The following is a 10,936-nucleotide window of genomic DNA, read 5'->3' as shown; positions in this document are numbered from 1 at the left end:
CAGCATGCTGGCCCTTCCCGTGGACTGTCCGTGTACTGATCCGTGTACTGATCCGTGTACTGAACTCATATCAGCATGCTGACCACACATATCAGCATGCTGGCCCTTCCCGTGGACTGTCCGTGTACTGATCCGTGGACTGATCCGTGTACTGAACTCATATCAGCATGCTGACCACACATATCAGCATGCTGGCCCTTCCCGTGGACTGTCCGTGTACTGATTTTAGACAACTGATGCACCATGTCAGTACACATATCAGCACGCTGGCCCTTCCCGTGGACTGATCCGTGTACTGAACTCATATCAGCATGCTGACCATACATATCAGCATGCTGGCCCTTCCCGTGGACTGTCCGTGTACTGAACTCATATCAGCATGCTGACCACACATATCAGCATGCTGGCCCTTCCCGTGGACTGTCCGTGTACTGATCCGTGGACTGATCCGTGTACTGAACTCATATCAGCATGCTGACCACACATATCAGCATGCTGGCCCTTCCCGTGGACTGTCCGTGTACTGATTTTGGAAAACTGATGCACCATGTCAGTACACATATCAGCACGCTGGCCCTTCCCGTGGACTGATCCGTGTACTGAACTCATATCAGTATGCTGACCATACATATCAGCATGCTGGCCCTTCCCGTGGACTGTCCGTGTACTGATTTTGGACAACTGATGCACCATGTCAGTACACATATCAGCATGCTGGCCCTTCCCGTGGACTGATCCGTGTACTGATCTGGACATAAGCTCGAGTTTTGATGGACTGGACTGTCCAAGTCAGTCTGATTGGTCCAAGTAGTACTTATGCTGGCTCGACTTTTCCATCATCCAACCAAGTGTTAACATTTTTCCTTGGTATGATCGAGGCCAAGCGTACTGATGGGCAAGCGTACTGATGGGCAAGCGTACTGAAGGGATGAATTAACTCTTTTGGGTTTTAATGCTCCCGTCAGGATGCTTTTGGCCGAGACTTGTGCACATGCGGGCTGCATTTCATCGGCCAATCTGAAATATTAGGTTGAGAGTGAATTTCACCAAGTAAAAATCTCGAACCTCTGACGGATCTTCTTATATACTGTTATGAACATGTGTGGATTGCCATTAACCAAGACAAGAAGAGAAGGCCCATCAGGCCACGACCAGGCCCAACCACGGCCGCGTCCAAGAGGAGAGAGAGAGAGCCGACTTCAGTAGAGAGAGAGGCGGCCACAAGCTTAGAGAGAAAAGGAAACCATCTTCCTTTTCCTATTAGATGTTATCTTTCCTTTTATGTATTTAGTAGATTTCCTATTTCATGTAGGATTAGGATAAGTACTCTTTCCATTTATCTCTATCTTGTAATCCTTATATAAGGAACCCCTTTTGATGATTAATAATAACATAGAACAATTACACACGAATTCTCTATTGTTCACAACACGTTATCAGCACGATAGACTCTAAATCTCTGAGACAAAACCATAACCCAAAATCCGTCACACATAAACCCTAAATCAGGCGGAACTTCAAATTTTCATAAATTTCTTTTGCTTCTAACCATGTCTTTTGCATGCTACAAAGGTCGGAGTTTCGTGGTCTAAACGGATGTCTACAGCAACTTTTGATCAACACTTGACATCCTAAACTCTTTGTTGACATATTTTTGATGTTTCTTTTCAGAAAACTTTCTTCAAAAATATTAATTTTTGCATTTTTGGCTTCTCGGGTGATTTTGGCTGTCCGTGGGTGATTTTGGCCCACGTGGGCTGTCTGTTCAGTACACACGGACGTCCGTGTGTGTCCGTCAGCACACACAGGACGTCCGTGGCCGTCCGTCAGCACACACAGGACGTCCGTGGCCGTCCGTCAGCACACACAGGACGTCCGGCTGTCCATCAGTACACATATCAGCACGCTCCGTGGACTGTTCGGGTGATTTTGGCCCACGTGGGCTGTCTGTTCAGTACACACAGGACGTCCGTCAGCACACGCAGGACGTCCGTGGCTGTCCGTGTGTGTCCGTGTGTCCGTCAGTGCACACAGGAAGTCCGTCAGCACACACAGGACGTCCGTCAGCACACGCAGGACGTCCGTGGCTGTCCGTGTGTGTCCGTGTGTCCGTCAGTGCACACAGGACGTCTGTCAGCACACGCAGGACGTCCGTCAGCACACGCAGGACGTCAGTGGCTGTCCGTGTGTGTCCGTGTGTCCGTCAGTGCACACAGGACGTCTGTCAGCACACACAGGACGTCCGTCAGCACACAGAGGACGTCCGTCAGCACACGCAGGACGTCCGTGGCTGTCCGTGTGTGTCCGTGTGACCGTCAGCACACGCAGGACGTCCGTCACTACACACAGGACGTCCGTCAGCACACAAAGGACGTCCGTGGCCGTCCGTGGCCGTCCGTCAGCACACACAGGACGTCCGTCAGTACACAGAGGACGTCCGTGGCCGTCCGTCAGCACACACAGGGCGTCCGTCAGCACACGCAGGGCGTCCGTCAGCACACGCAGGACGTCCGTGTGTGTCCGTGTGTCCGTCAGTACACACAGGACGTCCGTCAGCACACACAGGACGTCCGTCAGTACACACAGGACGTCCGTCAGCACACACAGGACGTCCGTGGTCGTCCGTCAGTACACATATCAGCATGCTGGCCCTTCCTGTGGACTGTTCGGGTGATTTTGGCCCACGTGGGCTGTCTGTTCGGTACACACAGGACGTCCGTCAGCACACGCAGGACGTCCGTGCCTGTCCGTTAGCACACACAGACTGTCCATGGACTGATCCGTGTACGGAACTCATATCAGCATGCGGACCACACATATCAGCATGCTGGCCCTTCCCGTGGACTGTCCGTGTACTGATTTTGGACAACTGATGCATCATGTCAGTACACATATCAGCATGCTGGCCCTTCCCGTGGACTGATCCGTGTACTGATCCGTGTACTGATCCGTGTACTGAACTCATATCAGCATGCTGACCACACATATCAGCATGCTGGCCCTTCCCGTGGACTGTCCGTGTACTGATCCGTGTACTGATCCGTGTACTGAACTCATATCAGCATGCTGACCACACATATCAGCATGCTGGCCCTTCCCGTGGACTGATTCGTGTACTGATCCGTGTACTGATCCGAGTACTGAACTCATATCAGCATGCGGACCACACATATCAGCATGCTGGCCCTTCCCGTGGACTGTCCGTGTACTGATCCGTGTACTGATCCGTGTACTGAACTCATATCAGCATGCTGACCACACATATCAGCATGCTGGCCCTTCCCGTGGACTGTCCGTGTACTGATCCGTGTACTGAACTCATATCAGCATGCTGACCACACATATCAGCATGCTGGCCCTTCCCGTGGACTGATTCGTGTACTGATCCGTGTACTGATCCGTGTACTGAACTCATATCAGCATGCTGACCACACATATCAGCATGCTGGCCCTTCCCGTGGACTGTCCGTGTACTGATCCGTGTACTGATCCGTGTACTGAACTCATATCAGCATGCTGACCACACATATCAGCATGCTGGCCCTTCCCGTGGACTGTCCGTGTACTGATCCGTGGACTGATCCGTGTACTGAACTCATATCAGCATGCTGACCACACATATCAGCATGCTGGCCCTTCCCGTGGACTGTCCGTGTACTGATTTTAGACAACTGATGCACCATGTCAGTACACATATCAGCACGCTGGCCCTTCCCGTGGACTGATCCGTGTACTGAACTCATATCAGCATGCTGACCATACATATCAGCATGCTGGCCCTTCCCGTGGACTGTCCGTGTACTGAACTCATATCAGCATGCTGACCACACATATCAGCATGCTGGCCCTTCCCGTGGACTGTCCGTGTACTGATCCGTGGACTGATCCGTGTACTGAACTCATATCAGCATGCTGACCACACATATCAGCATGCTGGCCCTTCCCGTGGACTGTCCGTGTACTGATTTTGGAAAACTGATGCACCATGTCAGTACACATATCAGCACGCTGGCCCTTCCCGTGGACTGATCCGTGTACTGAACTCATATCAGTATGCTGACCATACATATCAGCATGCTGGCCCTTCCCGTGGACTGTCCGTGTACTGATTTTGGACAACTGATGCACCATGTCAGTACACATATCAGCATGCTGGCCCTTCCCGTGGACTGATCCGTGTACTGATCTGGACATAAGCTCGAGTTTTGATGGACTGGACTGTCCAAGTCAGTCTGATTGGTCCAAGTAGTACTTATGCTGGCTCGACTTTCCATCATCCAACCAAGTGTTAACATTTTTCCTTGGTATGATCGAGGCCAAGCGTACTGATGGGCAAGCGTACTGATGGGCAAGCGTACTGAAGGGATGAATTAACTCTTTTGGGTTTTAATGCTCCCGTCAGGATGCTTTTGGCCGAGACTTGTGCACATGCGGGCTGCATTTCATCGGCCAATCTGAAATATTAGGTTGAGAGTGAATTTCACCAAGTAAAAATCTCGAACCTCTGACGGGATCTTCTTATATACTGTTATGAACATGTGTGGATTGCCATTAACCAAGACAAGAAGAGAAGGCCCATCAGGCCACGACCAGGCCCAACCACGGCCGCGTCCAAGAGGAGAGAGAGAGAGCCGACTTCAGTAGAGAGAGAGGCGGCCACAAGCTTAGAGAGAAAAGGAAACCATCTTTCCTTTTCCTATTAGATGTTATCTTTCCTTTTATGTATTTAGTAGATTTCCTATTTCATGTAGGATTAGGATAAGTACTCTTTCCATTTATCTCTATCTTGTAATCCTTATATAAGGAACCCTTTTGATGATTAATAATAACATAGAACAATTACACACGAATTCTCTATTGTTCACAACACGTTATCAGCACGATAGACTCTAAATCTCTGAGACAAAACCATAACCCAAAATCCGTCACACATAAACCCTAAATCAGGCGGAACTTCAAATTTTCATAAATTTCTTTGCTTCTAACCATGTCTTTTGCATGCTACAAAGGTCGGAGTTTCGTGGTCTAAACGGATGTCTACAGCAACTTTTGATCAACACTTGACATCCTAAACTCTTTGTTGACATATTTTTGATGTTTCTTTTCAGAAAACTTTCTTCAAAATATTAATTTTTGCATTTTTGGCTTCTCGGGTGATTTTGGCTGTCCGTGGGTGATTTTGGCCCACGTGGGCTGTCTGTTCAGTACACACGGACGTCCGTGTGTGTCCGTCAGCACCCACAGGACGTCCGTGGCCGTCCGTCAGCACACACAGGACGTCCGTGCCGTCCGTCAGCACACACAGGACGTCCGGCTGTCCATCAGTACACATATCAGCACGCTCCGTGGACTGTTCGGGTGATTTTGGCCCACGTGGGCTGTCTGTTCAGTACACACAGGACGTCCGTCAGCACACGCAGGACGTCCGTGGCTGTCCGTGTGTGTCCGTGTGTCCGTCAGTGCACACAGGAAGTCCGTCAGCACACACAGGACGTCCGTCAGCACACGCAGGACGTCCGTGGCTGTCCGTGTGTGTCCGTGTGTCCGTCAGTGCACACAGGACGTCCGTCAGCACACGCAGGACGTCCGTCAGCACACGCAGGACGTCAGTGGCTGTCCGTGTGTGTCCGTGTGTCCGTCAGTGCACACAGGACGTCTGTCAGCACACACAGGACGTCCGTCAGCACACAGAGGACGTCCGTCAGCACACGCAGGACGTCCGTGGCTGTCCGTGTGTGTCCGTGTGACCGTCAGCACACGCAGGACGTCCGTCACTACACACAGGACGTCCGTCAGCACACAAAGGACGTCCGTGGCCGTCCGTGGCCGTCCGTCAGCACACACAGGACGTCCGTCAGTACACAGAGGACGTCCGTGGCCGTCCGTCAGCACACACAGGGCGTCCGTCAGCACACGCAGGGCGTCCGTCAGCACACGCAGGACGTCCGTGGTGTCCGTGTGTCCGTCAGTACACACAGGACGTCCGTCAGCACACACAGGACGTCCGTCAGTACACCACAGGACGTCCGTCAGCACACACAGGACGTCCGTGGTCGTCCGTCAGTACACATATCAGCATGCTGGCCCTTCCTGTGGACTGTTCGGGTGATTTTGGCCCACGTGGGCTGTCTGTTCGGTACACACAGGACGTCCGTCAGCACACGCAGGACGTCCGTGCCTGTCCGTTAGCACACACAGACTGTCCATGGACTGATCCGTGTACGGAACTCATATCAGCATGCGGACCACACATATCAGCATGCTGGCCCTTCCCGTGGACTGTCCGTGTACTGATTTTGGACAACTGATGCATCATGTCAGTACACATATCAGCATGCTGGCCCTTCCCGTGGACTGATCCGTGTACTGATCCGTGTACTGATCCGTGTACTGAACTCATATCAGCATGCTGACCACACATATCAGCATGCTGGCCCTTCCCGTGGACTGTCCGTGTACTGATCCGTGTACTGATCCGTGTACTGAACTCATATCAGCATGCTGACCACACATATCAGCATGCTGGCCCTTCCCGTGGACTGATTCGTGTACTGATCCGTGTACTGATCCGAGTACTGAACTCATATCAGCATGCGGACCACACATATCAGCATGCTGGCCCTTCCCGTGGACTGTCCGTGTACTGATCCGTGTACTGATCCGTGTACTGAACTCATATCAGCATGCTGACCACACATATCAGCATGCTGGCCCTTCCCGTGGACTGTCCGTGTACTGATCCGTGTACTGAACTCATATCAGCATGCTGACCACACATATCAGCATGCTGGCCCTTCCCGTGGACTGATTCGTGTACTGATCCGTGTACTGATCGTGTACTGAACTCATATCAGCATGCTGACCACACATATCAGCATGCTGGCCCTTCCCGTGGACTGTCCGTGTACTGATCCGTGTACTGATCCGTGTACTGAACTCATATCAGCATGCTGACCACACATATCAGCATGCTGCCCTTTCCGTGGACTGTCCGTGTACTGATCCGTGGACTGATCCGTGTACTGAACTCATATCAGCATGCTGACCACACATATCAGCATGCTGGCCCTTCCCGTGGACTGTCCGTGTACTGATTTTAGACAACTGATGCACCATGTCAGTACACATATCAGCACGCTGGCCCTTCCCGTGGACTGATCCGTGTACTGAACTCATATCAGCATGCTGACCATACATATCAGCATGCTGGCCCTTCCCGTGGACTGTCCGTGTACTGAACTCATATCAGCATGCTGACCACACATATCAGCATGCTGGCCCTTCCCGTGGACTGTCCGTGTACTGATCCGTGGACTGATCCGTGTACTGAACTCATATCAGCATGCTGACCACACATATCAGCATGCTGGCCCTTCCCGTGGACTGTCCGTGTACTGATTTTGGAAAACTGATGCACCATGTCAGTACACATATCAGCACGCTGGCCCTTCCCGTGGACTGATCCGTGTACTGAACTCATATCAGTATGCTGACCATACATATCAGCATGCTGGCCCTTCCCGTGGACTGTCCGTGTACTGATTTTGGACAACTGATGCACCATGTCAGTACACATATCAGCATGCTGGCCCTTCCCGTGGACTGATCCGTGTACTGATCTGGACATAAGCTCGAGTTTTGATGGACTGGACTGTCCAAGTCAGTCTGATTGGTCCAAGTAGTACTTATGCTGGCTCGACTTTCCATCATCCAACCAAGTGTTAACATTTTTCCTTGGTATGATCGAGGCCAAGCGTACTGATGGGCAAGCGTACTGATGGGCAAGCGTACTGAAGGGATGAATTAACTCTTTTGGGTTTTAATGCTCCCGTCAGATGCTTTTGGCCGAGACTTGTGCACATGCGGGCTGCATTTCATCGGCCAATCTGAAATATTAGGTTGAGAGTGAATTTCACCAAGTAAAAATCTCGAACCTCTGACGGGATCTTCTTATATACTGTTATGAACATGTGTGGATTGCCATTAACCAAGACAAGAAGAGAAGGCCCATCAGGCCACGACCAGGCCCAACCACGGCCGCGTCCAAGAGGAGAGAGAGAGAGCCGACTTCAGTAGAGAGAGAGGCGGCCACAAGCTTAGAGAGAAAAGGAAACCATCTTTCCTTTTCCTATTAGATGTTATCTTTCCTTTTTATGTATTTAGTAGATTCCTATTTCATGTAGGATTAGGATAAGTACTCTTTCCATTTATCTCTATCTTGTAATCCTATATAAGGAACCCCTTTGATGATTAATAATAACATAGAACAATTACACACGAATTCTCTATTGTTCACAACACGTTATCAGCACGATAGACTCTAAATCTCTGAGACAAAACCATAACCCAAAATCCGTCACACATAAACCCTAAATCAGGCGGAACTTCAAATCGATCGATCTCTCCAACCCCGACGACCCAGACGACGAGCCACGTATCAAATTGAAGCTCTTGACGAGAGGAATCCATCACCGCAAACCGTTGGTCGATCGATCTCAGACGCGCCCACACTCGCAGAAATAATACACGGCGCCGACTTAAGTTCTTGGAACCCTAATCCGAGCCAACAAGATTTTTCTATCCAAATTCAAATCTTGTAAAAGATAATGTAACGACCCGAATTTCGATCTCGGAACTCGTTAGCCGGCTAAGGCCCAAGCAATACATCAAAACTAAAATGTTTGTTTATAAATACCCCATTTTCACATTGTTTTCTCCACCTGCATCAAAAAGAAATCAGAAAAGTTAGAGAGAAGAAGAAGTGAAAAAGAGAGAGTGAGAGAAAGAAAGATAGGAACCACTGCATGCTGCCACCAGGAGTCCTCGCCGGAGCCACCGCACGCCAGGACATCGTCAAGCTCGTCATCACCATCAACCGCAGCTGAGTATCGTCGGAAACCGCCGCCTCTTAAGCTTTGTTTTCGTCCGTTCAGTATATCGGCCATATCTTCTTAACCGTTGAGAATCTCGCGCATGCAGAGCCACCATCGTGTTCCTCTCGTCGAGACGAAGCCGTAGCCACCGACCACGCCGCAATCGGAGTCCGGACGAAGCCGCTAGAGCATCCGGAAGTTTCGCCTCTGTGCGCGCGTGAGTTACACGCGCCGCCGCCAGAAATCGTCTCCGCCGCCAGACCACCACCGGAACGCCGTCGCTGTCGCCGTGCTCCGCCTTCTGTCGCCGCCGTCGTCCGCCGTCACCACCGGTAAGCCATCGCCGTCGCCGTCGGTGACCGTCGCCGGTGACTCGCCGACGACTCGCCAACTCGGCTGAGTCGACCCGGTGAGTCAACTCGGTTGACTCGGTTAACCGCTGGTTTGACTGGTTTGACCGGTTTAAATTGATTTCGTTTCGGTTAGGGTAAACCGGTCGGTTAGGACAAATTGATTTCTGGTCAAGGGTTGACCGGATTGACCTTTGACCATCGAATTGACTTTTCCATAAACCTTGACCAGACCCGTTTTAAACCGTTCGAAAGGCGTTCTGACTCGATTTTTCGCCCTGATTTCAGATTTGGAGTCTATTTGAGCATCTGGAGTTCATAGATACCACATTTCCCTATTGCTAAGGTGAGGGCTACTCCGTTAAATCCCGAGCTAGTTTAGTACTACCATTATGGAAAGTTTAGTTTCGAAACATGATCCGTCTCTGTGAATCGAGTCTGTTGAGAGTCTTGCTTGTTCATTATTGATATTGATTGTTAACCGGAATTAGGATAATAGAGGATTCAACGATTGTGTGAAATGATTGATGCTAAGAACTGCTATATATATGTATTACATAGTTATGAGTAGGGATTATGTGATGAGGGCGTGAGTTCAGAGATGTCTGAGCTTCGACGCTACGGTATGGTATGGGCGTGAGTTCAGAGACGTTTGAGCTTCGACGCTACTGTTTGGGGCGTGGTGCAGAGACGTTTGCATTTGACGCTACGATGGGCGGGGGTACAGAGACAGACTGTACTAGCGACGCTTCGAGTATATGTATATATCCTTATGAGGAGATGCGTGGTGCATAGAGTAGCTATATACTATAAGCGCATGAGTTGTAACGGCTAGTCCTCTAGCCGCATATTGATTGTTCTGTGTGGTGTAATAGGCACCGTGTTTGTTTCATGCTAGAGCTATGCCTACATTTTAGTAGTGCTATGAACTCAGTCTGTGGTTTGCGGTTTAGCATCCCATACCTCGCTGGGCAACTCCCCTGTTGCTCACCCCTCCTTCTTTCCCCCTTTCAGGTGAGACCGACGAGCAGGAGTGATTATCGGACCGGTGCTATTGGGCTTTTGGGCTTCTATCGCTTTTATCGTTATCGGGCTTTTAGGCCTTTGGCTTTTATCGTTTATGTTATTTCCTATTTCAGACTTATACCGTTATCTATATTTCGGATGTTATTTTATATTATGGATTTCCAGCGTGGACGTTGACTTTTATATTTATAAATAGAGATTTCAGAAACTATTATTTATCGCATCATTTTTATTATTATTTCGAAAGTGACGGGCGTCACAGTTTTGGTATCAGAGCGGGGTTCTGTCCCGGCTCCGACCCGGGATGGCGATTTTGGAGACCTGGTTTTATTCGGTTTTATTCGATTTTAACAGTTTTAGACGATTTCAAAATATTTTTGGGGATTTGGGAATTTTGAAAATGAAAATAAATAGCACCTTTCCGTTCGATATCACTTCTCCTTAAATGTTGGTATCAAAAGTTGAGCGTAAGTTAACATTTCGCTTTCCTTTCAGATGCCGCCAAGGAGAAGAACCACCCGTGCCCAGACCACCAGAGCTGTTAGAGACGATGTAGATGAGCATGAGCAGCCCGCAGTTCCGCCACCGCGGCTCCACCAGTTGATCAGGATGCATTGAGACAGATGGTTCAGGATGCCGCTAGACAGGCCGCTCAGGAGGCACTTCAGCAGATTGCCCAGGAGGCAG

General features: G+C 50.0%; 1 long non-coding RNA gene across 1 annotated transcript; it reads left to right on the top strand.

Moving 5' to 3' along the window:
* Positions 1-8,603: 8,603 nt before the first annotated feature.
* LOC125606802 lies at positions 8,604-10,453 on the top strand. Its single transcript, XR_007338034.1, has 2 exons — positions 8,604-9,569; positions 10,238-10,453. It is a non-coding gene; the product is annotated as an uncharacterized LOC125606802 (long non-coding RNA).
* Positions 10,454-10,936: the final 483 nt, after the last annotated feature.

Source organism: Brassica napus, unplaced genomic scaffold (genome assembly GCF_020379485.1).
Source record: "Brassica napus cultivar Da-Ae unplaced genomic scaffold, Da-Ae ScsIHWf_979;HRSCAF=1379, whole genome shotgun sequence".
In the NCBI taxonomy this organism is placed as follows: domain Eukaryota; kingdom Viridiplantae; phylum Streptophyta; class Magnoliopsida; order Brassicales; family Brassicaceae; genus Brassica; species Brassica napus.
This window is presented reverse-complemented; position numbering and strand designations above follow the sequence as displayed.